Source organism: Rhagoletis pomonella, unplaced genomic scaffold (assembly GCF_013731165.1).
Source record: "Rhagoletis pomonella isolate Grant_MI unplaced genomic scaffold, Rhpom_1.0 Rhpom_scaffold_00002, whole genome shotgun sequence".
Classification (NCBI taxonomy): domain Eukaryota; kingdom Metazoa; phylum Arthropoda; class Insecta; order Diptera; family Tephritidae; genus Rhagoletis; species Rhagoletis pomonella.
The window spans coordinates 63,430,889-63,446,493 of NW_023458556.1; positions in this window are offsets into that span (position 1 = coordinate 63,430,889).

The following is a 15,605-nucleotide window of genomic DNA, read 5'->3' on the forward strand; positions in this document are numbered from 1 at the left end:
AGAAAATGTGAATAGAAACTGATGCTACCTTTGGGCAGTCAAAGGACTGTAGCTAATAAAGATTGCTGGATAACGCCAGGTAGACTTGTGAATTAGTAAATTTTTAGGAAGCGAAGATGCAATAGTCCGACTGCCCCCACAATTAGAGAACAAAGCATCATCTGGCAAGCATCCCGACGTCTGAGTATTTTCAATTATCCAACGAGAGACAACAAAGTGAGTCGTCAAGGTGGCCGGACGTCGGATGTGCGACTAGACGCACATGTGCATATATATGCATACCTGTAGAAAGCTGAATAGTCGCCAGCTAATGTACATATGTATGTATGTATGTCATTATGTGTATGCATCTTCCTCACCTAAATGACCAAACAAAGAGGCGTGACTTATGTATGAGCACAACGGGGCGCCCACATTCCTAAAGGCGCATACCGTCCGTCGGTACGTCTGTCCGTCCATGGTAATCACTTGTTTAGTTTTGCTAGTGTGTTTGTTTGTTTATGCCATAACATACCATAACATTTAGGTTTCTGGCTACTTAAATGTTTAAAAATAAGTAGTTATCGCATAGCTGACACACTTCGGCCGAGTGCAATACCAAAATGATCGATTTATGAGCAGCAATTCCAAATTGGGTAGTTGTTTTTTTCTGGCTAATTTACGAGTGATTGCAGAGCGGCCACAACATATTTCTACATATACATATGTACATTAGGGTCGCTCAAGAAAAAGTTAAAATGTTAAGCTCTCACCCCTAGGATTTTTTCTAAATAAATAAAGAAAAAAAAACCCATATTTTTATGTTAAAAAAATAATATATTTAGAACTGCCTCAAAGCCCATTAAGTTTTCCACGTATTTGATGTAGGGGAAAAAGCACTTTTTCGTCAAAAAGGTAGAGAATTCGGGGGGGTTTATTTTCAGGAGACTTCCAATAATAATACCCAATTGTTTGTTTTAACATTTTTTAATACAAACTATTGAATTTTTATGGGTTCCTCTGGCATTTTTTGGGAGTTTTGGGGGGCCTATAAAATTATTTCATATTAAAACATAGTTAAATAAACAATTGGGTATTGTTATAGAAAGTCTCCTGAAACTGAAAAACAGAGTTTTTAGAGAATTCTATACCATTGTGTGCGTAAAAGTATTTTTTCCCATATAAAATACATGGAAAACTTCAAGGCCTTTGAGGCAGTTCTATTTATAATTACAAAAAAAAAATGCATGTATTCTTTTTTTCCATTTAGAAAAATCCTAAGGTGTGAGGGCTTAACATTTTACATTTTTTCCCCCGCATGTATTTTTGGGCCACCTTAATGTACACATACACATATACGTCTCAAAATGCACGTGCTCAATATCTCAAAACATTTGCGCATGCGCCTGCAATTAGGATGCCATTTGACCGGATATGCAAAAGGAAATTTAACAGGAGCTGCTCGCTCTGACGACAATGAGCGCCGCTAATTGACTCATAGTCTTGCTGGTGTGCCGCACTGATTGTGAGCAGAAAAAAACACCGTATGTATAAACAAAAAAAAAAACCGTAAAAAGTAATGGGCATTGACAATTTTATTATGTTTGTTTTTGCGGTTGGCTATGTTTACGACATTTGTAGACTACATACATACATATTTTGTTTTCCGTTGATAAGACACTTTTCGCCTTTTTTCAAGCGCGTTTACTAATGCTTGGAATTTGTTTCCTTATTTTTGATTTTTGCTTTGCTGTAACTTTGGAGATTGTATGTAAGTTGTACGTACTAAGTAAGTACGTATGCACTTATGTATGTACATATGTATGTATGTTGGCAAAGGGTGACTAGAGCAAGATACATATTGATGCGGTAAAGGTATGACTTTTGGAATCGGGTATGATTGGTTTGGCAAAACACGCGCTGTTATCTTGAATAGATGACTCATTGGCGGGTATTTTTTGCCAGAGATAGATATACATATGTATGTACGTTAGACTGCATCACCAAAAAAGTTACGGGTTTTCCGCCGGTATTTGTGTCTAATTGTTGTTGCAAACTGTTTGTTTGAGTTCTTTTCGCATTTTGTTTTGTTTCGTATTTGAAATTAAACTTTGTAATAAGGATAAATGTGAATATGAAGAAATAAATGATAACGATTAAGGCAAAAAAGTTAAAGTAAAACTGAAGATAAACACTAAAATGAAAACAATGAGAAATACATAAGGCTTAGAGTAATTGAAACAGTAAGGAAACTTATTAAAATTCGAAAAACATAAATTCAGTCATAAAAAATTTTGTTATCGAAAGTTATCAAGTAACCGAACTTATCGAAATTTATCGAGTTATCCCTTTTTATTGAGTTATCGCAACGTGTCGAATTATTTAAATTGATCAATGTTTATTGATTTGCCGAAATTTGCGGATATTTATAATGAAAAATTGGAAAAACAACAACAGTTTACCTGGCGGAATTAGCTCAGTGGGTAGGACCACTGGCTTTGAATGCCGAAGTTGCGATTTCAAATCCCAGTGACCTCGATGAAGAAGTCTGATGAGAAGATGTGGTGATCTCCGAAATAGCAGCTAGAACTTCTACCTTTGTAAATTATTGTTGTTTTTCTCAACAAAATTGTTTGATATATATCGATCTAAACAAATTTATGAGATTATCGAAATCGGAGGTACCCGACAATTTCAAAAATCCATCGTTCCGGCGAAGCGTGTGAAATTTACCACGTTATGAATATCCATTGAATTATCATCAATTATAGAGTTAATGAAATGCTTTCCGAAAATATGGAACTATCAAAATTAACCAACTTATCAAATTTTATAAAGGTATCCAAAGTTCATAGAGTTGTCGATTTATATCGAGATATACACACTTTTGGTTGAGTTATCGGATTTTAAATAAAGTGAAAGTCCTCTAAAGGCTTAAAAAAATATAAAAAACTGTAGTCACGTTTTTGTACCAAAGCAGGAGATTTTCCGGTAAAGCGACATGCTAAATTAGAAAACCTCTCCAAGGGTCTTAACCCCTTGAGGGCAGTTGTTTCTTATAAGCAACATTGACATTTTGATTTATAAATCTGGTTTAAGAAATACTTTTTCTAACGATTTATTTTAAATGCTACTTTAGAATGTTATGAAGGCTAAAAGCTGAACCACATGCCATAATTATGGAAGAAATTTGGTAGACGGCCAGGTATATTCCAAGCGGAGGTTCACGCCATTAGTCTGAGCAGAGGTCAATTCAAAGCGAAAATATCGTGATTAAAATATACTAATGCTAAGCAATAGTCAGGCTGAACCCAGAGCTATTGTTTCCCTTGAAATCAAGTACGCAAAAGTTCTGGAGTGTGCCGAGAAGCTAAACGCCTTGGCGGCAGTCAATAAGATCTTCCTCCTCTGTATGCCGGACCACAAGAGCATAGAAGGTAATAAGGAGGTAGCGACGCGAGCCCTTCTTTGCGGTAGGACCACACACCATCAGAGAACAGCTTAGGAGAGAAGAGAGAACTAGCAGAGAACAGCACTGGAACCAGTCCATTGGGCTGTGACAGGCAAGGAAGCTATTCGAAGAATATATTAGGAAAATGCGGAAGATGTAAGAAGCACCTCGGGCCATTGCGCCTGCAGCCGAATCATATACACTCGGTGTCACCAAAAAATCTTTGGACTTCCTACAGCAGTTATTTAGCATTTAGCGAGGTGTTGTAAGGAGAAATAGGTCACAAGAGATCTTCTGTTCGCAGTGTATACCAAAACCAATGTCTATGTATCTATCTAACACCAAAATCTTCCCGGAAAGAAAAACTCTTTGATTTGAAATTTTATATCCGCAATCATTAACAGGAGCAATCCTTTTCGTAGTTCTAAGCGCGACAAGAAAACCTCAATAATTGTCCATATAAAAAAAAGCTCATGAAATGCTCAAGAAAAATGAATTAAGCCAAATTTTCTTAAGCATTACGGAATTCTTAAAAAATTTGGTACGCTTTCTAAAAATTTCAGCCCTTATCATTACTATCGCTGTGACGCCTTGTTGTTTTAGTGACACTACTAAGCCCTGTCTAAATCGGCTAATTTATCAATCCTTTGTCCGTGAGTTGAACTGATGCTAGGCTGAGAAAACGTGCTGTTTAATGGGATCGGAACGAAAGAGGAGCGCTGTTAGCTGAGTAGGTTAAGATAAGCAAGTGAAAAGGGGACTGGTGTGGTGTCTAAGTAAGAGTTTAGCCTGTTACAGTATCCAGGCCTTAAATTGGCCAGAGTAACGCAGGTTTATCGATATATCTGAAGCTCGTTGTTGGTAAATGTGCTGTTCGGTTGTTTCTTGTTAGCAGCCGAAGCGTAAAGATATGCAGATAATATACATATTTTCTCAGGGCGGGAACTCATTTATACATTTATTTTTATGTTTTGATTTTCTAACAAAATGACAGCATTCTTGAAATTACACTGTAGGCACGAAAGAATAACTCAAAAAATCGCCGAGAAACGTAAAGTTAGTTTTGGGTCTTATATTGCGGATCTGTATACCGTTTTTCTAGATCAAGTCTTTTTCCCAAGATATTTTCATGTAAAGTTTGCATTGCAAACGAAAAAAAAATCAAACTTTAAAGCGAAGCGCATATTAGCGCGATTCTATCGTTGCGAATTCGGCTATTAACTTAGAATCAGCAAACGTACGCACACTTGCCCAGTTTTTTCGCGTAGAATTCCGATGCACAATTCACTTAATTTTTCCTTTTTAACCGACTTCACAAAAAGGAGGAGGTTATCAGTTCGTCGGAATATTTTTTTGATCTTTTTTACTTTTTTTTTATGTATGTTACCGCATAGCTTTGGACCACGTTAACCGATTTCGATAATTTTTTCGATCTTTTCATCAAAAAGATGGGTGTGCGGTTCCATACAAATTTTGTTTAGATCCGATAATTGGATCGTGAATAAATTAACGATAAATTTAAATTTTTATATGAGAATTGAAGTCGGTTTTGTTTTTGGTTTTTGCTTAAAAATTACTTGTTTTGTTTATTTTTGTATTCGGCGTGTCCATATCATACAAAATAGTATTGTTACGAACGTTTTTTATTAGTTTTTGTACATCACACTTTTTTTCTTTGCATTTATTCCTGCGACACTATTCTTCCTCTTCCGCTGCAAACCACGTTTCGAACGCATCAAAAGAGAGGAACATTGAATATTCGAAAAATCGCAGCAAGGGAATCGTGCAAGTGTGCGCTAGGTCATTAAAATACATGGGTAGCATTGTTGTAATTTTTGCCTCTGCGGATTCGCAATGTCAGAATCGCGCTAATGTGCGCTTCGCCAAACATGGAAAATGTTACTCATACGCCATGTACGAAGGTACGAGTACGGTCGAGTACGTTACGGCGTTTGAGTAGCATTATTTTCCGCTCCTATTTAGTGCAAAAAAATAATGCTATATTTTCATTCAACCATTGAAGACTTGTTTATTTATCCATCGATTTTCATCGCTAGTAGCTTGATTTTTTGGCAAAGGAAAAGACTTAATTACAAAGTGAAAAAAATTACGAAGGGTTTGTTATTTTTCTTGTTAAAATTTGAGTATTTTTTCATAAAAATAAAAATGTCTTGTGAAAATTACCTGATCTGGAAAAATGTATACAATTTTCAAGTGGGATTTCGAGGTCTTATGGCAACTTCGATATGACCCTATAGCCAAAACTTCAATTTCAAGTCGGCACGGGCTATCGTCATCCTACAGTAATAACACTTTATATGTCCTAATATTTTAATCTCCAAATCATTCGAACTCGAAATTAAAAAGAAAAAATGAACGAGAGTGTATCAGATTATAAGTAGGTAGTTATAGTTATAGTTATATTATATATATTATATTTGAAGACCTCCCCCAAATATTTCAGAAAATTATTGAGATTACCGTGGCTAGACCGATTTCAAAACTCCTCCAAAAATAATGTTTTTTAAATAAAAATATTTTCTTTAAGGATTTTTTGAAAAAATTCCCTCAGACGACAAACCAGTTTAAGCTTAAATAATCTGCATAAAAATATAAAGTAGACTGAGCTAAAACGATATCGATTCAGACCAATCTTTGAAAAAAGTTAAAATCAGCATTAAAAATCTCATTATTATGATTCCGTTGATAATATTTTTTTTTATTTTTATGCAGATTATTTAAGCTTAAACTGCTTTGTCATCAGAGGAAATTTTTCAAAAAAAAAACCTTTAAGAAACTAAAGTTTTGGCTGAGTTATTCAAGTTCCTATTTACCAATCTTAAAAAAAGGTCCCATACAGCATCTCACTATTTTTATTCCATTGTAACATTTGTTTATATTTTTCTGCAATTTTTTTAATCTTGAACTGTTTTGTCATCTGAGGTGATTTTTTTCAAAAAATACTTCGAAAAACTATTTCTATTCATAAAAAGCTAAATGTTTGGAGGTATTTTCAAATCCGCCCAACTCACTTAATAATTTTCCGATTTTTTGAATGCAAGTCTTAAAATATAATAGATTGTTTAATTGCAGCGGAAAACTAGTACCGACATTTTTTTTTTGCAAGGGGAGTGATGCAATCTACATATTGTCACTACACACGAATAAAGGCGCGCTAGTATTTTGACGGCGAAGAAAGACGTGTAAACACAGATTTACATATATCTGACCAAGGACTATCACTTCAGCATCATTCTACAAAAACTCTTTGGGGAATTTACATACTGTTAACCTGCATATATAGTCGCCCGCGAAAATAAGTTTACGGGTTCTTCTTCGCCGTAAAAACTATGTCGTCGTCAACTATGTTAACGAGTCTATATTCGCTGAAGTTTGTTTTACGCGTTTTGACGTAGAATACGTCTTACGTTTCGATATGGAGGCTATGCTCAAATATTGTAGTTGTAATTTTTAGAGATTTACGAAAACTCTTATTGCACGAGAAATAATAAAGCGATTTGAAAGAAAAGTATGGCGTTTCAAAGATATAATTCCAAACCTATCGACAGACTCATTTTTGTAAGTAACCAATTCGGTTTCTTACCGATTGCAGGTTAAACTTTCATTTTCAGGATGTATTAGGGTGGTCCAAAAAACCAAAGTTTATTTTAGAGACCAAGGGACCCTCCAATTTTGTTACATATAACGAAAGATTAATCTATGCAAAATTTTAGCTCTCTAGAGCATATAGAAAGCAGTGCTCAACAAGGTTTAGTTTTCATAAATTCTGTAAAATTTTATTTGTTTGTTTTTAAGGATTCAGAAGTTAAAAAATGTGTGGTCTTCAATAAATTTGATATTAATCATGTTATCAACCCCTTTTTTATTCCAGATTTAAACTATACTTCAATCAAAATGAGTGCGCTTAAGACGCGTCAGGCAGACAGTGTTTACTTAATCGGTGTTAAGGACCTAGAATCTTTAACAAAGAAGAACCAACTTCCTACAACAAAAGAAGTTTTGTTAAGATTTCATTTTTTCTTAAGTGGAATAAAATCTGTCAGGAACGCCAGTCATAGTACAATTGAAGAATTGAATGAAGTTTGGAGCAAAGCCCTTATCCCGACTAAATATACCAAGGATTCGATTGAAAAACTTGAAAGTGTGCATTCACAGTGGCTACTTTTAAAGAAAAATAAAGGCAGAAGAACGGAAAAACAAAGAACAAACGAACAATCATTTGTAGACAAAATAAAAAAGCTTTTTGACATTGCCCATTCAGATGCTCTAATTCTCATAAAAATAGAACAAGATAAACATTTTTTAATTGACCAAAGAACTGACAGAAAAATGATCATTTCATCTCAAGACAAAGAGTATATTAGAAAGCAAGAAAGATCACTAGAAAGATTTGAAAAAGAAGAGAAGAGAAAAGGGTCTGCTGCAAAATCCACTACTTCTTCCATTAATATACCCGATGCTGGCTTATATGATAGTTTAAGTGAAAGCAATTCAGAAAACGCTACTGATGATGAATTATATCAGCCTTATTCCAAAAAAAAATTGGAAAAAGTTTTAGGTGGCAAGAACGAAGATGTTTCTGAATCAAAGGCTAAGAAGAGCTTTTTTGACATGAATGTGGCAGGGGCTTTAGACAGGAATAAAGTGTCCGATCGTGAAGCTGTAAGGCTTATCATTCCTATTGCCGCCGCACTTGGCCATGATCCCGCAGCATTGCCGCTTTCAAGAAGTTCGATAAAAAGAAAACGAGAAGCAGCAAGGCAGAATTTTTCGACAGAGATGATGGCAAACTTAGAAGACATAAAAGAACCAATTGTTGTTCATTGGGACAGCAAAATCTTGCCTGACATTTTAGGTTCACAAAAAGTAGACAGACTACCAGTGCTAGTTTCCTATGGTGATGGATATGAGAAACTGCTGGGGGTGCCAAAATTGGCTAGTGCAACAGGTACGAAAACTGGAGATGCAGTACTTAAAACTCTTAAGACATGGCATCTCGATGATAAAGTCATTGGTATGGGCTTTGACACAACAAGCGTCAACACCGGAATGAAGAATGGTGCATGCAATTTCATTGAAAAACAGCTGAACAAAGAACTTCTATGGTTGCCATGTCGCCATCACATAATGGAAATAATTTTGAGTAAGGTATTTACATTATGTTTGGGACCTTCAAGCTCTCCTGAAATTCCCATATTTAAAAGGTTGAAGGAATCATGGAATGAAGTTGATCGATCAGACCACACACCATTAATTTTTTCTCCTGGAGAAGCTGAGTTAAGAAATAGTTCCATCGAGTCCTTGCTTTATCATCTAAGTAAGAAAGATCATCCTCGAGATGACTACCTCGAACTTATTGAACTGACGCTGTTGGTGTTGGGGCAACCAATAGAAAAAATGCACTGGAGAGCACCTGGGCCAATACATCACGCTCGATGGATGGCTAAGCTGATTTATGCATATAAATTGCACCTTTTCCAAAATCAAGGACTTTATCATCTCACAAACAAGGAGAAAGAAAATTTGGATAGATTTATCCGTTTTGGAGCACTTCTGTACGTGAAAAACTGGGTAGAGACTCCAATCAGCACCAATGCAGCTTTCAATGACCTAATGTTTTGGAAAGAGGCTGGGAAATACTGCGCAATTGATGAAGAGATAGCTAAAACCATCAAAAAAAATTTGCAGTCACATTTGTGGTACCTATGCGATGAACTGGTCGGATTATCACTTTTTTCCACAAAAGTGAGCCATGAAAACAAAGTAAGCATTGTGAGTAAGATGTCTCTCCCTGCACCGGAGAGGATGGTTAGAGGAAATGCCAATTTACTAAGTGATGAATGTGAATTGGCAGATTTTGCTAATAGTAGAACAATGTTGTTGTTTACTAAGCTAAACATTAAGCAAAGCTTTTTGGACAAACACCCAAGTGAATGGGAACAGAAGCCAGAGTTTAAAGAGGCAAGAAATACAATTAATAAAATCAAAGTGGTCAATGACATCGCCGAAAGAGGCGTTAAACTAATTCAAGATTTTAACAAACTCATAACAAATGATGAGGAGGAAAAACAGCTGTTGCTGCAGATTGTAGAGGCTAACCGAAAACAAGTTCCGACTGAACCAACAAAGAAGGTCGTTTTAAAAAGTCTACAGAAACCGTCCACTTCCAAAGGAAAAATATAAAGACTTCATATTGATTATTTATATTCACAATAAAATGTACTTATTTTAAAGATGGTTCCTAATTTAAAACATGCATATATATTAAGGTTCTTGTATCCTAATATGTCTAATCATTTTTTTCAGAAATTTTAGAAAAATTCAAGTTTTCAGATTTTAAACAGCATTGAGCACTGCCTTCCAAATGACCTATGACTCTGAAATTTTGGCTCCTCACTTCTTTTATCAAATCTAAAAGAATTGGGGGGTCCCTTGGCCTTAAAATTCAACTTGGGTTTTTACTATAAGATCTTGAACCACCCTAATGTAGGTTCCTTGAAGCAATGGACATATTATCCTGTACAAATTTTATATAAGTTCAACAAATATTGAGCATTTTAATGCAAAAACTTGTAGAAAAAATTAGCAATTTTTTATTTATTTCCAAAATGCTCGAAAACGATTTTGTTTTAAATTTCTTTAATCAAAAGTTTAAGACTTTTCCTTTCATTTGGTATATGGGAAGTATTGGTTGATATCTTCTAAGTATGTTTATTTGATTCAAATATATGGGCATAAATGATTTCCCATACAAAATCTCTGCGGCAACATTTTGCAAACACGTACATGCGCTGGAAGTGAGAGGGAGACAAAAAGTATGTGTATGTAGGTATTTCGGCTTTTGAATAACAGATGGCGTCATATTTATAAAAGGCAAAGGTGAAGGGGAATATGTAGGTGAAGAAAATGATAAACGTAAAAGTAAATACAAAGATAAATATAAAGAAAAATATGAGGATGAGGATACCGATAAAAGTAAGGATGAAGATAGAGGAAGAAAGATTAAAATAAAGGTAATTAGAGAAAAGGGTATAGACAGAGACTCAATTTGAGGACTATCTCGGGATTTTAGAGATTTTCGGAATTTTCGGGACTTATCGATATAATAATCGATATTTTATCGGTTTTGTTAACGATATTTTTTATCGGTTTTGTTATCGAAATTTGTATCTACATTGTTATTTATTTTGCTATTGATATTTTCGAAACTTATCGATATAATAAACAATATTTTTAACGATTTTGTAATCGATATTTTTATCGATTTTGTTATCGATTTTACTATCGATATTATTATCGATTTTGTTATCGATAGTTTTATCGATTTTGTTAGCGAAGTTTTTATCGATTTTGTTAGCGATGTTTTTATCGATTTTGTTATCGATATTTTTTCTTAGTGTGTGCTTTCGTTTTTGATTTGGATGTGCTCTTAACCATACTACGTATTCTACGTTTAAATTTAGCGGCTGTGTCTCCGATACAGCCTGCAGACCAAGGCGAAGGCGCTGGACTGTTCCTTTTTTCGCGGTCAACTTTTGAGCTCGCGGATTTATCCGTGTCTAGTGACGATGCATATATGTACATGTAGCGAATGAATTTTCCTGACGGGTATATTCGTCATTGCTAATGCGAAATCTATATTATTTGTGCAAAAGTTATTATCATTTAAGTAAACAAGTGAGACGACGATGCACACCTACTTGTATCTAATACATAAATACATACAAAATATATGAACTCTCGATGTCGGCTGTTCTCTGATGTTGGTGATTTTTATCCATTTAACTGTGTCTGTGTCAATACGCAAATAATAAAGCTGGTCCCTTAAAAAAAAATATTCCATCGTTTTTTTCAGTTGGATGTAAAAATATTTCACAACTATAATATCTAAGCTTTTTCATCTTTTGATAGCTTTTTTCGAAAAAGTGGTAATCGCGGTCTTGGGTGCTGTTGTTGAATTAAGCTATCACATAAATTGTGGAATAAAATAAAAATTAAAATAGATTAGTCTTAATCGACTAAAAAGTGAAGTGCGTTTTTTGTGTTAGACCGATTTGTCTACAGATCTTTTTAATCCACCCAATAATATAAAAACTATATTTATGTGGTGTGAGAAATTTAGTTTGTTTGGGAGATGCCACGCCTCCTTTTTCAATAACTCCCATTTTTTCCATGAGTTTGGCGTTGATATTATATATGCATCTCTGTACTAAGTTGTAGCACTCTACCATGAATACTTCCAGAGATATGTTGTGTGAAAACTTCTGTTTGTATGGGAGGTGCCACGCCCCCTTGATATATCGAAATTCCTTTTCATTTATCATCATCCTTGGATAGTCTGGAGTCGATGCTCAAAATTTCAAAAATGTCAATAAAAAGAAAAAAACGGCTTTCAAAGTATGTGTTAGTATAGATAGGAAATGAAAATAATTTTAATTTTAATTAAATGTATCCTATGGAAACATGTTTATGAATAGTTTTTTAAATAATTGCAGACATTTCAAAATAATTTCAAGAATTTCCAAAAAAGTGGGAGCGTTCAAACGTAAAATTTTTTTCTTTCATTTTTCAACATGAATAAATAAAAAACCAGAGCTTTTTTTAAAAATCCCCATGGATAGATCGTCGCGAAATTTAATTGTCTTTTATTAAAAAAAAAAAAAAACAGAAACGTGAAATCGGTTCATATTTGGGCGCTCAAAATTGATTTGTCTACAGCAACCCTGCAACCCCACTGTGCAGCCCCGAGTCACAACTTCGCAGAAGTTCTTAGACGTCTCTGGCAATAATCCAGACGACATTTATGCTCGCATTGTCACTGTGGTTGAAACATGGATCCGGCAGTTTGATCCAGAGTCAAAACATGAGTTTATGCAGTGGAGAGAAAACGGAGAAAAGCCACCACAGAAATTCAAAGTGAAGAGATCAGCATTCCAAGCTCATGGCCACTGTTTTGGGATTATGAAGGTATTCTGTTTTGTTACTTCTTGAAGAAGTAAGATGAATGGAGGCTATGATGCCACGACAAAAGTGCGTCAAGTGGCTGTCGAAAAACGGTGAGGCCAAAGGAGTACTGATTTTGCAAGACAATGCACCCGTTCACACTGCGCGAGATGAAAGAGCGCCCTGAACGAGACTGGATTTGAAGAAATCAACCACCCACCGTACAGTCCTGTCCTGACCGCCAGCGATTGCTTCCTGTTCTCCAAATTCTAGGAAAACCTCGGAGAGCTAAGACTTTCAAGTGAATAAGACATGAAGGCGGCAGTAGACGAGCATTTCGAAATATAAAAAGTGTATTGAGGTCGAGGAAGATTATATAGAAAAATAAAATTTGTATACATTTCGATCAGCAATTTTAATACCTTAGGCTCAAAACTTTTCAGCCTCCAATCGTACAGATGTACATATGATACTTTCTGGTGATTTAGTTCGCTTTTAACTCACTCGCCTATTTAATTAGGCATTACTCCCTTCAATTAAAATTATAGAGTACTTTTCCTACTATGCATCTATATATGTATGTACATTAGGGCGGAGTAATTTATTCGAAAAAGGTGTATGACATATTCGAATTCTACGCTCGATTCGAAGCAAAGTGGTGAGTAATCTATGTACCTAAAATTAGGTTTGACCCTCCCAATTTTTAAAAGAAAAATTAGTGCATTAGATTATTTTCTGAACGAAATTAATTTTTCATTTACAAAACTTTGTGTTTTCTTCATGTATAAGAAACTACTTCACACAACCGGAAAAATAGAAAAATATGTGCAAAATTTTTAGGTACAATGAAAAATAAATTTCGAGCAAAAAAGTTACAATCTATCTATCTACTGCTTTTTCTTTGAAAAGTGGTAGAGTCAAACGTCATTTTAGGTATATAGTTTGTTCGCCATATTTGCTTAGAATTAATCGTAGAACTTGAATTTGCTATACACTTTCTTCAAAAATTTTGCACCGTAGAAATTACTACGCCCTAATGTACTTACATATATACATATGTATATCTCACAACTCACCTTTTCAAGCAGAATTTGTCTTAATAACTATGTATGTATCACATTTAAGTATGGTTTACATAATTATTCGTTTCACTTTTTATCCACATTCTGCAAATACATAAATCGCGGAACACTAGAAGTTGGATTCTGTGGCACTTGTCAATATGCAAATATTTAGTATGTATATACATACATACATAAATAAGTACGCTTTCGCGTGCGAGCCAAGCAAAGTACAAAGTCACGGCTGACTTTTCACGTCAAATCGAAAGATATAACTGAGAAGTGATCTCGTTGAGTTCTCAACTTTCAATTCAAGATTTATCAGACACATTTAAAAATGGTAATTTGGATGCGCGATTGCGAGATTAAATACACAAACGTTCACAGGCTGACAAACATGTGGACAAATACATATGTATGCATACCTACGTATATGTAGTACATTTATCTGAAATTTATTACTTTTGTTAGCAATGTTATTGCTTTGCTACATTTATTGTTGTCGATCTGCTTGTATTCACACATGTTTACACAAGTGTAATTGCAATTGTAAAAAAACCTTAAAGATGATGAAGAAAAGCGAAGCACAAAGGCCGGCTGGAGACTGCGGATTGACAAAAAAATAAAAATATAAGAAAAAATAAAATACAATAAAATTAAATAAAATACAATAAAATAAAATAAAATAAAAAAAAAAGTTTGCTTCTACCTTCGCACTCATGTACATTTGTCATTACCAAGTTCACTATTAAGTTCGCATGGAGAGGGTCTGTGCTGCGGTGGAAGAGATGTGATCTCGCACACGTTTGCTCGCAATTTTGCTCAGTTTCACACTTCTGTATACAAAAGTTTACACTTCCATGCACATTTACATTTGCACATATGTAATGTATACAATATGTATATTTATTTGTTGTTTAGTTTTATTGTTTTTGTAATTAAGCTCCAATTAAAGTAATTCGAGAGACGCGCATTGAAATGATTTAAATATGTATGATAAAGAGAAATCACTTTTAAAGCGAAGGGCTCTGAAAGGAAAAGTATGAGAAAACAGGTATAAAAATGCCGAAAAAATTATGTGATCAGAAACAAAATCTGTTACTTAATACTTCAGTAGAACATTTTAACCCTCTAACTTCCATTTTTAATAAACCTCTCCTAACATCTGTACATATGTATATGATTTATTTCAACTTTGTTGCCGATCCATACTTTCCATTACACAAAAACGGTTGAAGATTTTTCCAGCTCTTCAGCGTCTTCGTTGTTCTCAATCCCGCTGTGGGCCGGTATGCAGCATATTGGCGGAGCGTTTTTTGCTGCTAAGATTTGTAAAATGTCAAAACACTCCTTCGCAACTCATATAATTATTTATACATATATATCCATATTTCACAAAATATTTATAAATTCTAGGAGTCCCAATTGCTGTCGAGATTCTACCGTTTTTCTACTTCTAAGGGTCTTAGACTTATAAGGTAAAAAATTACTTATCGAAAAATCTTCTCCTTTGGAAGTTAAACGTAACTACAATAGGGGTATTCTCGAAATCTTGCCAAGCCGTTGCACGTAGCACGGATTGTATAACTTGCAAACACACAACAACAAAATAAATGGGAAACAAAATTTCCTATCGCTGCAAAATAGGCAACGTCGAAACCCATGTACATATATATTTTGCAAAAAAGCATAGCAAACTAAATACGACACTGTGCTAGTTGTTTTGTTGTTGGAATTGCTACATATTTCTGTCATTCCTCTCATATCGCTCACTTCATTTTTTTCGGTATCTGGTTATCAGTGTTGCCATTTTAGCCGTTTTCCGGCTAGATTTAGCCGGTTGCGATAGCAAACAGCCGGAGAAATTTCGATTTAGCCTGCAGCCGATTTGTTAGCCGTTTTGCAGAAAAAAATTAGCCGTTTTAGCCGATTTTGCTATTTGCCTTGTTTTCTTAAATTTCAAATATGTATATATGTTTCCATTTTTGACTAAGCTACCCAAAATCTGTTAGAAATGGCTACTAGCCTTATCGTGGAGAAAATGTTCATGTCAGGCAGGGTTGAATGAAATTGGGCCGATTTCGCTTATTTTTATTTTAAACGAAGAAGGGATTTTCTTCATAAAATGTTTGCTATAAATGTCTTAATTT